At 36.8% G+C, this 21,106-nt stretch overlaps 1 protein-coding gene across 3 annotated transcripts in view; it reads right to left on the minus strand.

Moving 5' to 3' along the window:
* Nucleotides 1-21,106, minus strand: part of Syt1 (synaptotagmin 1) — a 507,557-nt gene that overhangs the window by 176,288 nt on the left and 310,163 nt on the right. The window lies entirely within an intron of this gene.

Raw genomic sequence — 21,106 nt, forward strand, 5'->3', positions numbered from 1 at the left:
TAAGTTCTACACTATGGTGCAGGAAATTATTTTCTATAACTTCAGTAAATTTCTACATTTCTCAATTATGCCATGTTAAGGCCATAGCTCTGCATGTGCTGCTATGGTTTCCTTAAGGAAAAAAAGTCTTTGTTAGTCTGTAGGTTTATAGCCTTACTTTTCATGAAATCTCCTTAGACTGCCCTGTCACAATGCTTCCAGAACTGAAGGAACCACACTTTGTGTTTATTTGATAACTCACCTGTATTTATCCTACTATGTGGTTGGTAAGAAATCATGCTAAAGTTAATTAGACAGAGATAGAATTTCATCTAAGGGAATTCTCACGCATTGCTCCTCTGAAAAGCTTGCTGTAGATTCAGTAAGAATTGGCAAAATTGCAAAAGATTATTTTCCGTGTTATTTTTCTTCTTTTTGTCATAATTCTTTGTTTGTATTTTTCATCTCATGAACGCTGCCACTCATAAAATTCTGCACAAAAATATGATGTTCTCTTTATGAAGTCAAAGCAAGGTGAGATATTATTTACTTACATTTGAGTTTTCAAGTAACAAGTAAGGCAATATTTTTAAAAGCACGGCCTCTGCACAGAGTCATGACAATTTCAGAGTCACTCCTTTTGTAAGAAAACTCATCACTCATGCTAGACCTTGCAGCCATAATAGTCGTTGTTCCAGAGGAAACAATTTCCAGGAATTGCATTTACTTGCTGTAACTGCCACCTACTTCATCAGACTGTTTTAGAATAACTTTTAAAGTGCTCTTTCCATTCTTTCCATGTCAGAATAGAAACTAAGGAAAGAGATCACTGTAGGGAAAAAACTGCTCAAAAGTAAAACTAGCTCAGTAAGTACCAAATTGAAATGTGGAAACTTAGGAGGAAAGGTTAATATAGTATGCATCCCTTTAGCTTTATGATCCAATATTGATGGTTTTCTGCAGGAGTATGGAGAGGCGAGTTTATACATAGAGAAGGGGGGCAGGTAGACACACAAAATATTATGAGGGAAATCATGTGTAAAGGAACAAGATTACAAAACAGAAAAATTTTTAGCAAATTGTAAAGGTATTGCGTTTCCAGTAATGTGCAAAGCCAGTCATGTCATAGGTATTAATTAAGTCACCTTAATTTTAGGCCAGGAAAAGGGCAGAGAAAAGAACATGGTAATTATTAGTACATAGGGCTTCATGGCAGTACTTTAAAATGCGTAGAATGGAATCAAGATTAATTGATCAATTGTTTTAATGCATTTGAAAACATGGTGTCTGAGTATATTGCAAAACTGGGTAAAATATATAATCAATTTTTTCTTCCCTATGATGGTGCATATGGGGATTATGCTTTTCTGTCATAAATTTTATAGCACATTCTAAGCATTAGAAAGTGTGATTTTACTACCTCCTCTCTGCCTTGCATTTCCTCCCTGCCTCCTTCTTTCATGCTACCTACATTCTTAATGTTGCTTTTTGTCCTTTGATGGCCCTGGTAATTTTGTTTTCCATTTGTGAGATAAGGATACTTGGCACATTTATGGAGAAGTTTAAAATTAACACTTTTAATTAAAGTCTGTCATTAGAAGCCACCAGTTTGCCACTGGAGGGCAAGAGGCTTGACTTCAGAGCCCTCCTGCTGGTCAGTAACAAGGCTTCGGGATCCTTGAGTTCGGAAACAGAAAAAGAATGTTTTCTGCAGAGCCTCTATGGTTTTAGAAGCAAGGCCCTAAAATTTATTGTTGCTGCACTGATTCTGTTTCTTGATTAAAAAAAAAAGCACAAAAGGGATCTAGCAAATATTCTTCTCTTAATTTACCATCAAAATTGCATCACTGTGGAAAGAAAAAAATGCCCCTCTGTCTTATGTTTTGCTTGGCACTGAAATGTGCGAAAGTATGTGGTTATACTTGAGTAATTTAAGAAATTTTATCTAACAAGTCGTGGAGGAAAAAATATTATGAAAATATTGAAGACATGGGAAATTATTCTCTTTAAGTTTAGAGATCATTTTAGGAGGAAATTATATGTTACTTTTTCCATGTAAGTGACATACAAATTACATGCAATATAAATTACATATGAAGGAAGTACAGTACAGAGTCTTACTATAGGCTGCTGGAGGGAGGAGGTAACATCTCCAAACAGCTTGTTTGGATCTGGGACCACCAGGCTTACTTTTGAATTGTGTTCTGTTACTTATTAATTGAAAGAAATTTGTTAATAAATATCCTTAATCTTTAATTCCTTGTTTGTGAGCTGGGGATAATGATAGCATCTCTCTCAAAGGGTTGTTGTGAGGAATAAAGGATATAACTATGCATTACTAGGTATATTCTCAGAAAATGGTCTTCCACGACAAGCAAGTCATGATCCCCAAATTGATTCTCTAATAAGTGGACAGGGGAGGAATCCCTTGAGGCAAAAGTGCCTCTGACCATTGTTTTGTCTTCATACATTTGGAAGTAGACCTAAGTGGCCAGAGAGAAGATCATGGAGCAGATGAAGTCTCTGGCTTCCCTTTTTTTCTGCAAAGGGCATTTTTCTCCTCTAGGAGAGGGAACTGGGAATGACCCTGGACAGAGTGATCTCAGGATTAGTTCACAAGGATCCAGGTGATTCAGGCAACTGTTCATTGCATGAGTTCCTTGAGGCTGCTATAACAAATTAACACAAACTCAGTGGCTTAAAACCATAGACATTTATTCTTTTATTGTTTTGGAGGCCAGAAATCTGAAATCAAGGCAATGGCTGGGCCATGTTCTCTGAAGGCTCTAAGGGAGAATCTTCCACTCTATGCCTTTCTCTTAGCTTCTGGGGTTGCCAGTGATCCTAGAGTTCTTCAGCTAGTACATACTTCACTCTAAACTCTACCACCATTGCCACATGTGTTCTCCCTGTGTGTGTCTGTCTCTGTGTCTCTGCTTTTAGGATGCTACTCATACTGGCTTAAGGACCATCCTATTCCAATATGAACTCAACTTAAGTAGAGCTTCAAAGGCCCTATTTCCAAATAAGGTCACAAATTCACAGATAGGTTCCACAGGTTAGGACTTGTACATATCTTTTGGGCGGACACAGTTCAAACTACAACACCCACTATGTCCTTTTGAATTTAAGTAATACATTCCTAACCTCTCAATGTGAAAGTTGTTTTTTTCTCCATTTTACCACCACCACTTATATTCTATTTAGTCATTTTTCTATGTACTAAAAATATGACTTTTTATGTTTTGGGAAACATATTTAAAACTTGCCAATGTATAAAAAATTCCTCATTAAACAAATCTTTTTTTTTTTTCCCTAGAATCTTTCCTCATAGGATTTTTCTTACCATTCTGTTATTATCAGTATAGGAAGCCCCGAGTAGGAACGTGAAGCATGTAGCAGATAGGGCAGCTGAAGATCAATGTAAAAGTCTTAGAGATTTGGTGGATGTTGTTATGGTTTATGTTTTTTTAAACAAGTAAACAACTAGTTTCCCTTTCTAGGCGTATAGCTATGGTTTTCATTATTAAATTTTCAAAATGTTACTTTGTTATGCTAAAATTCTGAATATTTTTTAAAACTCACGTTAGCCAAAGGGATGTCAATTTTAGGAATGGTAAGAGAGAGACTCAGCATGTTTGAAATGGTTTTTATCATATGAGGTTTGTTGAGTCCAAACTTCATATTTTTTTTTTGTAGGTTCCTTACATTCTTTTTTTAAACATATTTTTTTAGTTGTCAATGGACCTTTATTTTATTTATTTGTATGCGGTGCTGAGAATGGAAACCAATGCCTCACACATGCTAGGCAAGCGCTCCACCACTGAGCTACAACCCCAGCCCCATTTACATGCTTTTTTAAATAAAGCATTCCTCTCCACATTTTTGTTTCTTCATATGCAAATTCCTTATAAAGGAGAGTGTCAGGACCTTGCAAGATGTAACCATTTAAAAACATTAAAGTGGGCTGGGGATGTGGCTCAGTGGTAGAGTGCTCACCTAGCATGTGCGAGGGCCTGAGGGCCTGGGTTCGATCCTCAGCATCGCATAAAAATAAACAAAATAAAGGTATTGTGTCCAACTACAACTAAAAATAAATATTAAAAAATAAATAAAAACACTAAAGTGCTAAATTTAAAATTTCTAATCATCAAGTTGACCCCACGAGTCATGGTCAATGTGAACTAATTACTATCACCAAAATACTACCTCAACAGGATTTGCTATACCGGGAGTAATTGATAGTAAACTGACACAGCTTTCACAGTCCTTTAAATGTTGTTCAGGAATCTGCATGGGGACATTTAACCTCTGTAAATAAGCTGATGCTAACTCTGGAAATATACTACCTTAGTGGCTACAGCTGAATGCCTCCCAAAAGAGCAAAAGAACAAAATGAGAATGAGAATACTGCTTTCCATTTCGAAGCCTTTTAATTGTATAAGAAATTAAAAGTATATGGTGCACATTAACGTTAGAGAAAAGTCTCTATTGTCTTTTCATAAAGTAAAATTCTTTGTCTCTCACTTGCTGCTGTCTTGCTCTGCTGTTGTGGTAAACAGAACTCTATGGTGGCTTTCAAGACCCCACGCTCCCCTGTGAACATGTTCCACTACAAGGGTACACTCCATGGTAAGGGGCAGGGAGCTTGCAGTTGTAATTAAGATCCCAAGTCGGTTGCATTTGAATTAATGGAAAGGGACATTATTCTGTGAGTTCCTGAATTCAAGCCCCTTAAGGCAGGACTGGGCACTTCCTCAGGTGAGAGAGATGTTTTCTTATGGCCCAGAAGAAGCAAATGCTGTAAACCACCTATGGAAGGGAGTAGCTTTAGGAACTGAGGATTTAAGTCCCACAGCTACTAGGACTTGAATTTTTGCCACAAATCAGAAAGACTTTGGAAAAGGACCCAGAGTTCCTCTTCCGTACTCCGGTTGACACCCAGTACCTTGTGAGACCCTCTGCACTGGACCCAGTGAAACTGTGCCTGGATTCTTGATCCATAACAACTGTGAGATTAAGAAATGTGTGCTGTTTTAAGCCACTAAGTTTGTGGTAAACTTCCACGCAGCGATAGAAAACTAACACATTTCTCTATAAACCATTTTTTTTTGCATTTATGTATAACAGTAAACCACAATCTCTTTAGTTCAATTCAATAAGTAATTATTTAGTGTCTATTCTATAAGAGCAACATACACAAGAACATCCATCTTCGCCTCCAAATAATTTAGAATAATTTGAAGAATAAGACAAACAGAATACAAGAATACAACTGGCAAGTGCCAAGAGCATGAGGCCCAAGGAGAAAACAAGACAGAAAGATCTGGTCAAAGGAAGCAGGAAAAGTCGTACAAGTGTGTTGGTGTATGGTCACAGCAACTCTTGTGTAGTCCAAGCGAATTAGGCAGGTGAATGAATCAGAAAGGTATCACACTCAAGGTATCAGTGGACTATCACCAACTTTTCTGTCCTATGTTCACAAACAATTTCTGTTCCAAAATATATGAGGGCTTAGTACCAGGGATGCAGATATGTGGTGGCATTTGGAAAGCAGCCAAGAGACATCAGCTCTGACTATGGTAATGTGATCCATTTTCTTTTATCTGATTGTATTTACTTACTTAACACCCAGTTTCCCCTCATCTGTTAAGTGTGTGGGCTTTCTTGCTGTAAGGGCTCTTATGGGTGAAAAGGGCCCATGCTCCAAGCTTTTAGTCATCCCTCGCCCTCCGGCCACTTCTTAATTCCTTACACAAACCCTGCTAGCCAACTTCTGATTCCAGCTTTCCCATGATCTATTTGCAGCATTTGTTATGCCTGGATGCTGATATATTTAATTATTTTTTTCTTCTCATGATCAAAAAGTTAAAAAAAAAAAAGAGAGAGAAATTAAATTGGTTCACACTTTATTCTTGAAAGCCCACAGATGCTCGTGGTTTGCAGAATACAGCTGACCTGCTTAGCAAAGTGCTAAATGTTTTTTAAAAAATGGGGGTCCCATTCTTTCTCCTCCACCCACGCCACTCAACGCATCTTACAGTCTAATCACACCAACCTCACCAGTAACCACAAAATTCTGTCATGGGACTTGCTCTGTTCAGAATGCAATGCCTTTCTATCAGTTCTCTGGTTATGCAAATCCTTCTTTGTTGCAAGGCAAAATTCAAAGGCTGCCTCTCCTCTTTCTCATCTCCTTTTCTCTAAAGGTTTTCTTTTCTCCCCCCCCCCTCTGTGTGTGTGTGTGTGTGTGTATGTGTGTATGCACATGTGCACATACATTCAGGATTAAACTCAGGACCTTGAGCATTATCTCTTTTTCTCATTCCCAAACCATTTCTCCTTCATTGCTGCTAGCTTACTTGTGTACCTCTCTTTAATACTTATTTTATTTGCCCTACTATTAAAATTTATTTTACTTAACATCTTTGAGACTTTTTCCTCCCTTATAAAATTGAGATCATAAATGTAGACTTCACAGGGTTGTTATGAGTAATACTTGGTCAAATTATAACTAAATATATACATGAGGGACTGGACCAAGCACTCAGAAAATGTAGGTGACGCTGCTTCTCCGCCCCACTAGACTAAATCCACTGCAAAGGCAGATTGCATGCTTCATTCCTTTTCTGTTTATCCCAAACTAGCAAGAAGTACATTTAAAAAATTTCCTTTGAATTGAATTGACTATTGTTTCTCAGAAATTCTCCCTGTAATAGCCTCCATGACACTTCATCGTTCTTTACTCACGACTTTCTCACAGCTCATTGATCTCTTCATCAACCTCTCTGCGTATCTGTGAGTTTTGTATTTTAAGAATTTATGATTGACTTGCTCTCTCTTCAGCTCCCCGACACAGCCCCTCTAATGACAAGTATCCACATTTACAACTTGAACTTGTATGTGATCCACCCCCAGATCTGTTTTCTAGGGCTGGGCTCTCTCCCTGTATCGCCCACTTTTTCCAGGGCACAATGTGGCCTGGTTATTCAGCTTCTCTGGAATTACTTTTCATTTTCTCTCTCCTTCACACCCTCAGACCCGGTTTCAGTGCCTGTCAACAGCATGTTCACAGAGTCTGTCACATCTGTACTTTCTTTTCCCTGGCTTTCATTATCTCATGCTAGTGTTCCTTCGGTTGCCTTGCTCCTGTCTGCCCCTCTCTCCGGGTTCTTCCCTTGCAAGCTCTCCACCCCACGCACTGCTGCCAGATTGATGTTCCCCAAACAAGACTATAATTATGTTACTTCCCTGCTTAACTATCTTGAATGGTTTCTGGCTTCTCTTTAACCGGATATTGATGGTCCTCTCTAACCTAATTCCAAATTACTTTTGATGACCTTCTACGCGTCTCGTAAGTTTCTCGTGTTGTTATATTATTGTTTCCCTGCACGGCCTGCTTCTCCTATTAGATTACAAGAATGATAACAGTCTATTTTGTATCTCACTACCAAGATATCCACCCATCCCAAACACGTTTATTTACTGCTAACTCTTCATAGGGCATATAGAGTATAGTGTGGAGTGTGAAATAATAGGATGAACTCTGAAATTATCTTCTCAGAACTTGAAGTCTAATAAGGAAGCTATGAGCACAATAAAACTATTTGGTAGAGACCATAAGTATATTGAGTAATACTGATATTCAGAAGTAGCTTCTGTAGAAGAGCTAGGATTTGAAGTGAGCCTTTGTCTTCTAGGAGAGGGAGATCTGAATATGCAGAGACTGGGTGATGGCATTTCCTATGTGAGCACATCCTAGACTAAGGCACAGACAGGAAATGGAAGCACCTATCTGTGGAATAGTGCCTAGTTCAGTCACCTATAGTATTAGGTACAAACAAGACAAAAAAAGGTTGGAAAGGTAGATTGGGGTTAGACTATAGTGAGGCTTGCGTGCCAAATAAAGGAATTTAAAATTTAGTGAAGGGAAGGTATTAAATGTTTCTGAGTGAAGGACTTGTATGTCCTAAGCAGGACCTGAAGAAGAATGTTCTGGAAGATTTATGTAAAATGGACTGGCTATGAGTAGAAAATGGTTGTGGGAAGACCTCTTAGGAGACTTTAACAATTGTAGTATACATGAGAGCCCAAACCAGAGTAATAATAGTGGAAAAGGAGAAAGAGAGAGAACAGGAAATATGAATTATTAACTGTAGGACAATGGAGACACAAAGCGTCAAGAATCAGTGATACAAAGGTTTTGAATTTCAAGGTAAAAGGTACACAAATATGTGTGTTCTTCTGGAGAAAAATGTTATTCATTTTGGATATACTGACTTCTAATTGCTAAGGGGATATACAGATGAATGGATCTAAAAGAGAACTTTAAAAAATCATTTCATTATTTTATTTTGCATTTTTCTACTAATAAAGAATATTGAGCAATTTTTCATGAACCTATCATCCATTCATTGTCGATTCAAATCTTTTGTTCATTTTTGTATTGGGTAGAAAAAGTTTTTTTAAAAAAAATATATGAGCACTAATCTCTAGGGTATATAAAGAATTCAAAAAACTAAGCACTGAAAAAAACAAATAACCCAATCAACAAATGGGCCAAGGACCTGTACAGACACTTTTCAGAAGATGATATAGAATCAATCAACAAATATATGAAAAAATGCTCATCATCTCTAGCAATCAGAGAAATGCAAATCAAAACTATTCTAAGATATCATCTCACTCCGGTCAGAATAGCAGCTATTATGTTGACAAACAACAATAAGTGTTGGTGAGGATGTGGGGAAAAAGGTACACTCATACATTGCTGGTGGGACTGCAAATTGGTGCAGCCAATATGGAAAGCAGTATGGAGATTTCTTGGAAATCTGGGAATGGAACCACCATTTGACCCAGCTATCCCTCTCTCAGACTATACCCAAAGGATTTAAAAACAGCATACTATAGGGACACAGCCACAACAATGTTTATAGCAGCACAATTCACAATAGCTAAACTGTGGAGCCAACCTAGATGCCCTTCAATGGATGAATGGATAAAAAAAGCGGCATATATACACAATGGAATTTTACTCAGCAATAAGAGAGAATAAAATCATGGCATTTGCAGGTAAATGGATGGCGTTGGAGAAGATAATGCTAAGTGAAGTTAGCCAATCCAAAAACAAACAAACAAAACAAACAAACAAACAAACAAACAAAAAAAACAAATGCTGAATGTTTTCTCTGATATAAGGAGGCTGACTCATAGTGGGGTAGGGAGGGGGAGCATAGGAGGAATAGATGAACTTTAGATAGGGCAGAGGGGTGGGAGGGGAAGGGAGGAGGCAGGGGATTAGTAAGGATGGTGGAATGTGATGGACATCATTATCCAAAGTACATGTATGAAGACATAAATTGGTGTGAATACACATTGTATACAACCAGAGATATGAAAAATTGTGGTATATATGTGTAATAAAAATAGTAATGCAAAAAAATCCCCAAAGATGAATTGGCATGAGCATACTTTATATACAAAGATATGAAAATTGTGCTCTGTATGTATAATAAGAATTGTAATGCATTCCACTGTCATGTATTTAAAAAAATAAAATCAATTAAATGAAAAAAGAAAATTTTGAAAAAAAATATTCTGGAAACAACTTTGGCAGATATATGTATTTTGGATGTTCCCTCCCAGTCCATGACTTTTCTTTGCATTGACTTTTCTTTTTCTTTCATATTTATGATATACTTAGGGAAGCAGAAGTCTTTACCTTTGAAAAAGTCTGACTTATGAAGTTTTCCTTTTATGGCTAAAACTTTTGGTTTATTTTTTAAGACAATCTTTGCTCAAATCAAGGTCATGAAATTATCTTCTATATTTTCTTCTAGAAGTTTTACAGTCTTAATGTTTACATTTCATTCTACAATCCATTTTGAGTTACCATGTAATTGTACATTTTCATCACAAGAACCTACTCTATACAACCAGTGAAATAACTAAAATGAAAAAGACTGACAATTGCAAGTAAAATAGTTAGTATACTACCAAGCAATTCCATACCTAGGTATTTCCTAAGAGAAACAAAAACAGACATATGCTCCACTCAAAGATTTGCACAATTCTATGTATAGCACATTTATTCTTCAGAGTCCCAAACTGAAAACACTCAAAATGTCTGTCAACACATACATGGTTAAGAAAACAGTGAAAATCCATGCAATGGAATATTACTTCCAGTATAAAAAGAAAAGGACTACTTATCTATGCAAGGACATGGATGAATCTCAAAAACATCATATTAAGTAAAAGAAATCAGACACAAAAGACAACATGATTTCATTTTAGTGAGACACTGAAAAATTATAACTAGTTGACAGTGACAGAAGACAAACAGATCAACTACTGTCTAAAGCTAGAGATGGTGGAACAGAATTTGCTGGAAAGGATCTAGAGGCAATTTTGTGGTATGACAATTTCAATGCATATATATTTCAGATGCACAGAACTTTGTATGTGCAATGGGTGCAACTTATTGTATGTAAACTGTTCTTTAGTAAAGTTAAGAGAAGTGAGGAATTTAAGAGACATCTAAGCTATAAGATGGCATTGAAAGTCCTGAAATGATGAAGAAATCACAGAGGTAGAAGAATGCTGGAGGATGATCTTTGGAGTGTATTACCTAGAGGCATTTTGAGGCAGCAGGAAGAAAGAGAGAGTGTTCTCAGAAAGAAAAAAAGAGAATTAGAGAATAGTTCATCAGAAGGGTAAGGTACATGGCATCGTGTGCCTGTACATGTGTGTCCAACTCTCTCTCCTGGTCTGAGTGAATGGCCAGATCAAGTCATCCAGATAGATACAAAGCTTCACCTATCTCCAAAAGGAGACAGAAGCAGCAGAACAGTGAGGAACTACCTATATGTTTTCCTATAACTGAAGTCCCAGTGAAATCTGAAGTGCTCAAATTTGAGAAAGATTATTAAACTCAAACCCTTACGGAAGTACCTGGCTTTCAATCAGTACCACTGGCATTATAGCTTAAGACTACTTAATGCAAAATAGCAAAACAGATTTGCTACTGATGAGGACCTGGAAGGCAGCCAGTTAAATTGCATTAGAGCCACATTAGCAGATCTGGAAAGTAAGGTGGATGGATGACAGCAGCCGTGGAAAGGTTAGGTGATGGTGACGTGGAATAGTTCCAATCAGTGTGGGCCGAAGATGGCAGGCAAGGCCACATTGAAGCACCACTTCAAATGGCATCTACTCTTGTGGAGTTATCATCAACAACAGCAGCTGAAAGACTCAAAGGCTGGGCTTTGTGTGCCTCATAGGGTGAGACAGGGAAACTCACAAAGTTCCTATAGACAGGTACTCACCAAGGCAAACCTCACAAAGGTGCCCATTGCAAGAAAAGCCACTGTAACAACATTTCCAGTCGTCTTCCAAATTCTCTTAGTGAAAGCAAAGGAAATTAGGCTGTTACATAGCAGTTGTCATATAAAAGGAGCTTATCTTGTTTCCTGGGCATTCCGAAACATTATTTTTAAAATGAAAAGTTGAAACTAGAACTGTATCCTAGATTTCCACTTGAATATAAATGCTTGGGAGGAGAACCATTTACCCAGAGGACCAATTTGATGACTGCTTGCATCTTGTTTCTGAATCCAACAGGGATGTCAGTGGCAAGAAAAGCCACTGTAACAACATTTCCAGTCGTCTTCCAAATTCTCTTAGTGAAAGCAAAGGAAATTAGGCTGTTACATAGCAGTTGTCATATAAAAGGAGCTTATCTTGTTTCCTGGGCATTCCGAAACATTATTTTTAAAATGAAAAGTTGAAACTAGAACTGTATCCTAGATTTCCACTTGAATATAAATGCTTGGGAGGAGAACCATTTACCCAGAGGACCAATTTGATGACTGCTTGCATCTTGTTTCTGAATCCAACAGGGATGTCACCCGGCCCAAGAGAATAAAACAAACAAGGAACGTTTTTAATCAGTGCAGGCAAAGAGGATAGAAAACAGGACAGAAGATGACAATGTTAAAGGAAAATAAAAAGGTTCAGGAAAGGAAGATAAAAGTAAAAGGAGAGAGAGAAAAAGAAAATGCTGAGCTGTAGAGTGTGGTGCGATCAAGGACAAAGAAAAATAGGGTGGAAAGGTGTTTATCTTGGGTCCAGAATTTGATTATCATGTCCTGTTTCACCCTGTTGGAAGTCCTTTTCTCAGTAACTCAATAGGATTATCAGACTCCTTTGAGGTAAAGGAGAATGATTCTGCCTACTATTGAGTCAGATTTTATGCTGAAACCGGACACAACAGAGATGACAAGAGTCCCCAGCCCCAAGTAGATTGCATAGGTTAAGAGACACAAACACAAACAGGTAAGTACAATATAAAGTAAAAATTTGCAAGTATATGCAAAAAAACCCAAAAAAACCCCAAAAAACTTGGTGCATAGGGATAATTGCTGGTGCTGATTACTAGTAGATGAGGAGGTTGGAAGAGGTGACAGGGAGATCTTGAACCAGGAGTAGAGTTTAGAAGGGTATGGAGGAGTAGCCAGGAAGACAAGCAGTGACTAGCTGGGACTTTGAGGCACAGAAGACAGTCTATAGGAAGGTCTGGAATCAGGAAGCTCTATGGATATGAATTCATATGAAATGAGGTTTCTGTCCTGCTGGAGTCAATCTGCAAGGGCAGAGAGCTGGAGAAAAGGCTGAAACACAGGCAAGAGCTGTCTCCAAATACATCCTATAAAGCTGTCAATGACTTGCTAAGGTGTTTTAATTTAGAAGTCCTTCCGACTGAAAAAATGGAGTCGGCAATGCCACTGAGGCCCCGGACATGTAGAGCTGGTGTTCTCTGACTTGGTTCTGGAGCCTGGCATTCACAGGCTGGCACACATAAACATGCTATGTCAACAGGCAGTAGAGGCTTAGGCACTTGGAATATGGCCAATACTATATTCTAGAAATTGGTTTCAGCCCTTTATGTATATTGATACTTCATTACTCACACCTTCCCAGCAGAAAATAGTACTCTTATTATTCTTATTTTACATGGAGATTAAATGATTTGCTCAAGGTCACACACTAATAATAGCAAACCCAGGATTTTGAACCCAGACAGACCTTGCTATAGACCACCTTGCTACACAGCTCTCACGGGAGCCAACAGTGCTCACCTGACCTGGGCTACTCAGCCACATGGGGACAGAGTCTCTGAGTGATTAGCACAGCATTATAGGCCAAGTGCTAATGAACTTGGACTACTGAAGCACACCAAAGAATTTAGAGAATATGGTTATGACGGCAGTGTTTTTAATCCACTTCCACAGTTTATTTACTGTTGACCCAAATCCTTATGAAATGAAATGATTTTAATAAAATTTTATTTTCAAGGCATTGGCCAGTGTGGCTCTGTCAACTACAGTTTATTACCGGGAGGTCACGGTTCTTTTCTATAGTTCTATGTTCAAATAATGACATGTCTATCAGCCATTAAATATATTTCTATTATTTGTAATCTATTATTGCCTCTCCCCCGCTCCCTTTCCTTGTTTTCTTCCTTCGACTTGGACGTGTGAAAAACAGGTAGAAAATGAAGAGCGAAAAGGAGGGCTGAAAGTGTTTTTCAAATTTCTCCAGGGCAGCAATTTCAATGTAAGTGTTGCCTGGTGGGGAAATCTTTAAATGGGCCAATATTTTCTTAATCTTTACTTCAAAGTTATCCAAGTTCACTCAAAAGACAGGCAGAGAGGCATATGGACTCAGAAGATAGGAAAGTTTAAATCCTTTTATTATGGGATTCTCATGAATGAAAATCAAAACGAAGAAAAATAAAGGCTAGTGCTAAAAATAGAATGGTACATCACATAATTTTCCTCTGGTTTCTGCTCCTAAATTCTTTATTCAATTTAAGAGGAAACTGGCACAAAGCTGAAAGGTCAGCAATGTAATATAAAAGATCTACATAGTCATTAGAGGGAGGAAAAAAAACAGCAGTTGCCCAGTTTTTCTCATTCTGCTGTTTTCTTGATAGATTTGCTTTTGTGGTCGGGTTTTGTTGAGTGACAATTTTTTTTTTTCCTTTCAACATAACTGTTATGTGATAAGGAAAGACTTTTGGAGCTATTTTAAAATATACATGTATATTTTTAAAGCAATTTCAGCAAGGTTTTTCCTGAGATATTTTAAATATATGTACAAAATATTATTAACATCCCTTATTTTCCTTGGGCATGTTTACTTAATATCTTTGAAATGCTAATAGAATGTAGCTAAATAAGGTTTTGCAACTTAGCTGGGATCTTAATTCACTTGGTGGCTTTATGTGTTTCCCATCACTCCATAGTACCTATGCTTTGGAAGTTTATAAAATCCCTCAACACTAGTTCTTTTTAAAGGCATGAATTTCTTAGGGGAATTGTTTGCATAATAGGATTCCTAGAGCAAAACCACAAGGATACATATAAACAAACTTCCTGAAATGCACCATCAGTAGTATGTACTTCTGTTAGGTTTTTACCTTGATGTCGATAGAGTTACTTTGCACACTTGTGTAAAATCAGTGTTATACACAATGTTCCAGTTTATAACAAATATTTCCTAATATTCTTTCTACTGTCTCAGAAGGAAAATAATACATAATACCACATAACTACATATATAATTAATATCAATATGTTGCTCCATATAATATAAAGGAGAAATAAAAATATAGTAACTTTTAATAAGGTCATTTGTATTTCAGCACAAAAATCCTCCAGGTACAACTTCATTGGCAGACAATGAAGTAATAAAATGCTTGCAACTTCAAAAAGGATGTTTGCATTTAGAGAAATGAGACAATCAAGTTTTTTTTACACATCAGAAGCAAATCAAAGATTAGCACTTATGTGGATATTGTAATAAAAGGTAGAGTATTTAGTACATATGAGAGACATGAAAAAATACTAAACATTTGTATGTAAAATAGTTCCAGGTTCAGATACATATAAAACATTTCCTTTTATATGTATGTCCTATAGGGATTTTGAAATTTGTGTAGAATCCAGAACAATTATTTACTGTATGAGGTTGTCCTCAAAGTTACAGATGAATCGGCTCCTGGGCACATGCCCTCTAAATGCCAGGAGCTGTCCCCATGTTTACTTTTTAGAGTTCTAAAAATGGCCCAATAAATACCCACTATCTCCTGTAGGGGGCAGTGCCAACTTTGCTAAAAACCACTGCTTTAAGGGAAGTGGACCTGTCTGCCCCAGGATTAAATTTTTAATGGTTATTCCACATGCACACACAGAATATTCACATCCATAAGTATATTTCCTATATTTTAATGAGATTTAAACTAAAATAAAGAGTTAAATAAGATGATGAAATAAGCTAGGTTGAAATAAAATACATGTTTATTGAATGGAAGCATGAATCACTATATTGAGGTGTGATGAATTACAACTCCTATCTCTAAGTGTCTCATCCCAAAAAGATTCCTTCAGCGTTGTGCTGATGAAGTCACTTAATATTGCAAAGCACTTGCTCTGAGAATAATGCTTTGTCAGAAATGTACCTTTTTCTTATAGACATTTCTATGTAGTAGAGGTTAACAATGAATAATTTCACACATTGTAAGAAGAGCTATTTCTGAAGTGGGATAAGTGAGTCACAGATTACAGGTGATGCTGAGTTGTAGACAAATAGTTTATTTACACAATGAAATAAAAATCTATTACTGCTCAGTGAGTAATCAGTTATTAACATGACAATCTATCTGAATGAGGACACTAATAGAACTATAAGAAACAAAGTAAATAACTTCTGCTTTTTAAGCCAGATAATGCCATGACAAACTCTGAACTGTATTAAACTTGTGTTCCATATATTTAGTCATTTAAAACAATTATCAAAAGATGAATAGCAAATGTCAACCTTTACCTCCAAATGGGCACAAGGAAGACCAGTGGCTTCCAGTCTTGGTTGTAGGAAGTGATGGTTGTGGTGATGTGTAGCCTGCATAATATTCTCTTATGGCTTAATCATAAAACTGGAAAATTTTCCTGACCACACTCTGCACCTACAACCTGTACTATATGCAATTTACTTGGAAAACTCACATACATTACTAAGCTAATAGTGGGGGCTAATAGTGATAATGATGCAGAAATATCTAACCAAATGAAGAATGATAGCAACCCTCAAAATCATGTATCAGTAAATTCCCTGTGACATTAGGGAAAACAATTTTAGAATGTGAAGGATGGAAATAAGAGCAGAGGACATTGTATCACTAATGGGAGATGAAGAAATAGATGTCAGGACCAGGATATATATTTTTATCAGTTTTGGTGGAGCTGTGAAAGAGGAGGATAGAATGATAGTTTGATCAGTGAAGGGAGGTCAAGGGAAGAAAGTTTTAGAGCATGAGGGAAGGAAATTTTATTTCTTCAGCACCTGCTGTGTAGGTAATTTTCTGGGCACTTTCTGATCTATGAACCATGAACCATGAGCACACATGTGGGCTAAAGGGAGTGAGGGAGCAAGATAGAGAAATTAAAGAAGGAAAGAAAAGGAAAATGGGAGATGATAGGGTGAGGAAACACCAAGAGGAAAGTCACCTTTCCTAGCACGGGTGTCACTGCAGTGGGCTTAAAGAAGGCAAGGCACACATACTGGATGGCAAAGTTTCTGGAATTTTCTCAGTTGGGGTGACTGACCTGAAGACAGGGCTTTTCTCAAATAGAAGTAGACTTGTTAAAATGATAGCTTGAGTTCAATAATCACTAACATCTAAAGAATGCTTACTCTGTTAGGCATCTGCTAAGCACTTCATATACATTGATACTTTTATACAATGATCCTAAGATGGGGCAAGACTTTCACCCCCATTTTATACAGGAGGAAAGGGATACACGGAGGATGAATTAATATGCCCAAGGCCAGATAGCTACTGTGAAGGGGAGCTAGGATTTGAACTCATGCAGAATGCACTCAGAGCTTGTGCTTTTAATTCCTGTATCAATCTGTCTGTCCCAAAACTTTCTACATGAATTACACAACGATCCTAGTCCACTTGCTCTTATTCTGGACCAAGAGTCAGGATTTGGCTATTTGGCTTTCTGCTGTGCTTAAGGAAAGGTGCACAAGAAGCTCATGAATATCAAAACCTTAATCACAGCTATTTGGATGACATGAGTTCATGCTTTACAAACCAACCATGGCCCCAGTCATATTAAAATCAAAGTTGCAAAATAAAGAAACATTCTCCCAAACCTTGTCTGCTTCATTTAGATAACAGTGTGCAGAATGAATTCAAAGATAAAAATGCTTAGCATTACCATTTCCTTTCCTTTTAATTTTTTTTAAGCTCTGTGGTGTTATGGATGATATCATCAGGCAATTTGGTTTGAATATATTCCACGCTGGACTGTGCAGATTACCTAACTAATGACATGCACACTCCTTGCCATTGTGACACCTCTCTTCTTACAAGTGGGAATTTCAAGTGACAGACTAAAGCTGTTTGCTATCAATTTTGCAAAAAACACATCTGCCAGATAGCCATGATTTAGTTCAGAGACCAAAATCGATTAATATTCTAATTTGTTACCTGTCATTAGTGTCACACTATATTATGCCAAGCCAAAAGTGATAACCTTTATATAACATATGCTCCTAAAGGAATTTGATTTTAGGGATATGCTTTATTTTTGCTTAGTGTTGTTCCTTGTATACAAATCCCATTAGAAATTTCAATTACACAGGCAGTAAAAATTGTGATGGATTAAAATGAAAGTGTAAAATATGTACTGTTACAATCTTTTATTAAAACTGCATGACTGTATTTATGATATGGTTTTCTAACACCTATTTAGTCTACCACCATACGATTTTAGGTATTTTGCTTGTTCTTTTCTATCCTATTAAGGAGAGTGGTAGCAACATAATATTTTTTGTAGGTGTTACTCAGGTCCTCTAGTATTCTAGTATGTTAGGTAGCTGGTCAAAAGCAAATCTCTACGGAGGGGGAGACTTATTATCTGGTCTGATTTCTAGTACCTAATAAAGGGACACAAGAATGGGGCAATGACTTGGCAAAAAATGAGGTAAGATTAGCTAAGGTAACAAAAGAAAAGAGAATTTCATGTACAATTTTTTTTCCAGCTGATGGTTTTCGTACTGATAAACAGGAAGGAAAAAAAATAGTAGCTGGATCTAAGTTTAAAAAGGCTAAGAGATGCAGGGGCTGCCATCATAAAATGGAAACATTTTGCTTTTTCAATGTGACAACATAGTTTAGTGCTGAAATGATGTTTTCCTTAGTGCTTGAAATATAACATTTTAATAATAGGCTTTAATTTTTCAGAATCTTAAAGCCTCAAAGTCTAAGAAGGATGGTTTGGGATATGTTAAATTGACATTCACTCATTCATCCATTCATCAAATTCATATTGAGTGCCTTGTGTGTACTTGGCACCAGCACCCAGCAACTGGACTATGTATGAAACAGACTCACCCTCTCACCATCATAGGATTTACATTATTTTTGGAGGGATCTGGAAAGATTTTAAATCAAATAATAAAACACATAGCATAGAATGTGGTTCTAAGCAACGTAGTAAGAAATAAACCAAGGACTAGAGACAGGACATGCTCTTAAGGATGGGGATACAATTTTAAATGTGTAGTTGGGGAAGTCTCAAGTAAGAAGCCGACACTGGGCAAGACCTAAAGGAGAGGAGTAGATAAGTTGTGCTGATAAATGGGGAACATTTCCATCACATGGTTATCAGTCTTGCCATGTGCCTCACTGTTTACTCTTCCAGAGGAGGAGAGTGTGTTGAAGAAGGATAGGTTATGCATTTGATTTGGTATTATTCATTACTTTCTCTGCTTCCCTAAAACACATTTCCATCACAGCTGATAGTTTAATAAAATATTCTATAAGTGGGAGTTTGTACCAATAACACATACATTTGGCTTCCGTCTGGTTGTTGTAACCTCGAAATACCTAGAGTTTATATATCAGTCCATTAACTCAGCAGCAGAGCAAAGAAGGGAACTGAGATCTTGCTTTTCTCACCGTAGGGCTCATTTAATGGACCATCTCCAACCCTTCTCTATTATAGATCTTCCTGCAGAGGATGATAGTTATTGACAACTCTGTCAAGAGTGTGTCTCAGATGAACCTGAACTTGTTAAAAGTGGATGGAGAAATGAATGTCTCTAATGACTGAGGGATAAGAAGTTGATTCCTCTTATTTTTTATTTGGTCTTTCAGTATTCTTATAATATACTCCTATAAAATTTAAAAAAATCTCTCATCTAAATTATTGCAACAACATGCTTTATCTTTTGTCCCTATGTAAGCCATTTTCAATACTTGAGCAAGAATGATCTTTAAAAAGCCTAAGTTAGAACAGGGGATACCTCTGCTCAAAAATGCTCAAAAAACCCTGCATTTTATTTCACTTGGTAAAATCCAAGTTCCTTAAATATTCCACAAGGCCCCACATGATATGGCTTTTGCTATAGACAAATTCAACTTCTGCCACACTCTACCTTGTTCATTCTACTTAAGACACCTCAGACTTCTTGATAATTCCAAGCAAAAGTTTGTCTAAGTGCTTTTGTCTTATTTTCTAGATTTTTTGATAGCTTCCTCCTTTACTCCCTTTTGGTCTTTTTATGAAGGAAATTGGTCCTGATAATTGGGAAAAGGCAGTCTCTTTAATAAGTGGTATTGAGAAATCTGAATATCAATATACAGAAGAATGAAATTAGACCCTTATCTTGCACCATATAAAAATCAACTAAAATGGACTAAAGACATAAATATAAGGTCCCAAACTATAAAATGACTAGGAGAAAACATAGGGGAAAAGTTTCATTACATTGGTTTGGGTCATGACTTTCTGGTTTTGACCCTCAAAGCACAAGTAATCATGACAAAAATGAAGCTGGGTGTGATGGCACATCCCTGTAATCCAATCTACTCTGGAGAATAAGGTAGGAGGATTAGAAGCTCAAGGTCACCTCTGCAATTTAGGGAGGCTCTAAGCAACTTTAAAAAAAAAGGCACCCCACTCCCCCCCAAAAAAACACCACAAACCAAAAATGGAGAGAGGAGATTTTATCAAACTAAAAAGCTTCTTCACAGAAAAAAAATCAAAGAGTGAGGAAATAACATATAGAATGATAAAAATATATGCAAACTATGTATCTGATAAGTGGTTAATATCTAAAATATACAAGGAACATAAACAAACTGAATAGCAATCAAACCACTCAGTTAAAAAAGGACAAAGGACCTGAATAGATATATCTCAGAAGAAGACATACAAATGGAAAACAGGTATATGGAAAAAATGTTCAACATCACTAATTATCAAAGAAATGTAAAATAAAACCATAAGGAGATATCACCTATTATCAAAAAGACACAAGATAAGAAATTCCAGTTAGGTTTTTAAAAGAAATTATATTAGTATGCTGAGGAGATGTCAGGACTTCCATGTTTACTGCAACACTAGTCCCCATAGCCAAGATATGGAATCAACCTTACTTTGTATCATTGGATGAGTGGTCAAAGAAAATGTGGTATGTTTACACAATAGAGTACTATTTAGCTATAAAAAGAAGAATCCTCCCATTTGAAATAACAAGAATGAACTTGGAGGACATTTTGTTAAGAGACATTAGTCAGACACAGAAAGAACAAACATCAAATGGTCTCACTTATATGTGAAATCTCAGAAGTTTCTCATAGAAGCGGGGTTATACATCTGAATGAGAAGCCTCATACAGAGGCTGTGGAGTAGGGGTAGGGAGAAATGGTGAAAGGTTGATTGATGGGTACTGAGCAATGGTTAGATAGAAGCAAGAAGTTTTGGCTGGCTGTTGCACAGTAGAGTGACTTTTTAATGACAATATACTTTGCATTTCAAAAAGCTAGAATGAAAAATTTTGAGTGTTTTTTTATGAAGAAATGATGTTTGAAGAGACAGATAAGTTAACCCAATTTAGACATTATACAATGTATAAATGTATCAAAGCATTCCATACTACTCTATTCATATGTACAATTTTATGTATCAGTTAAAATTTAACTATGAAAAGAACTGGATCTCATGGTTACTTGTGGCTGGGAATGTTGAGAGGTAGGTTGGGGAGATGT

Source organism: Marmota monax, unplaced genomic scaffold (genome assembly GCF_021218885.2).
Source record: "Marmota monax isolate L192 unplaced genomic scaffold, Marmota_monax_Labrador192_F-V1.1 WCK01_AAM20220418_F8-fsc00146, whole genome shotgun sequence".
NCBI lineage: Eukaryota > Metazoa > Chordata > Mammalia > Rodentia > Sciuridae > Marmota > Marmota monax.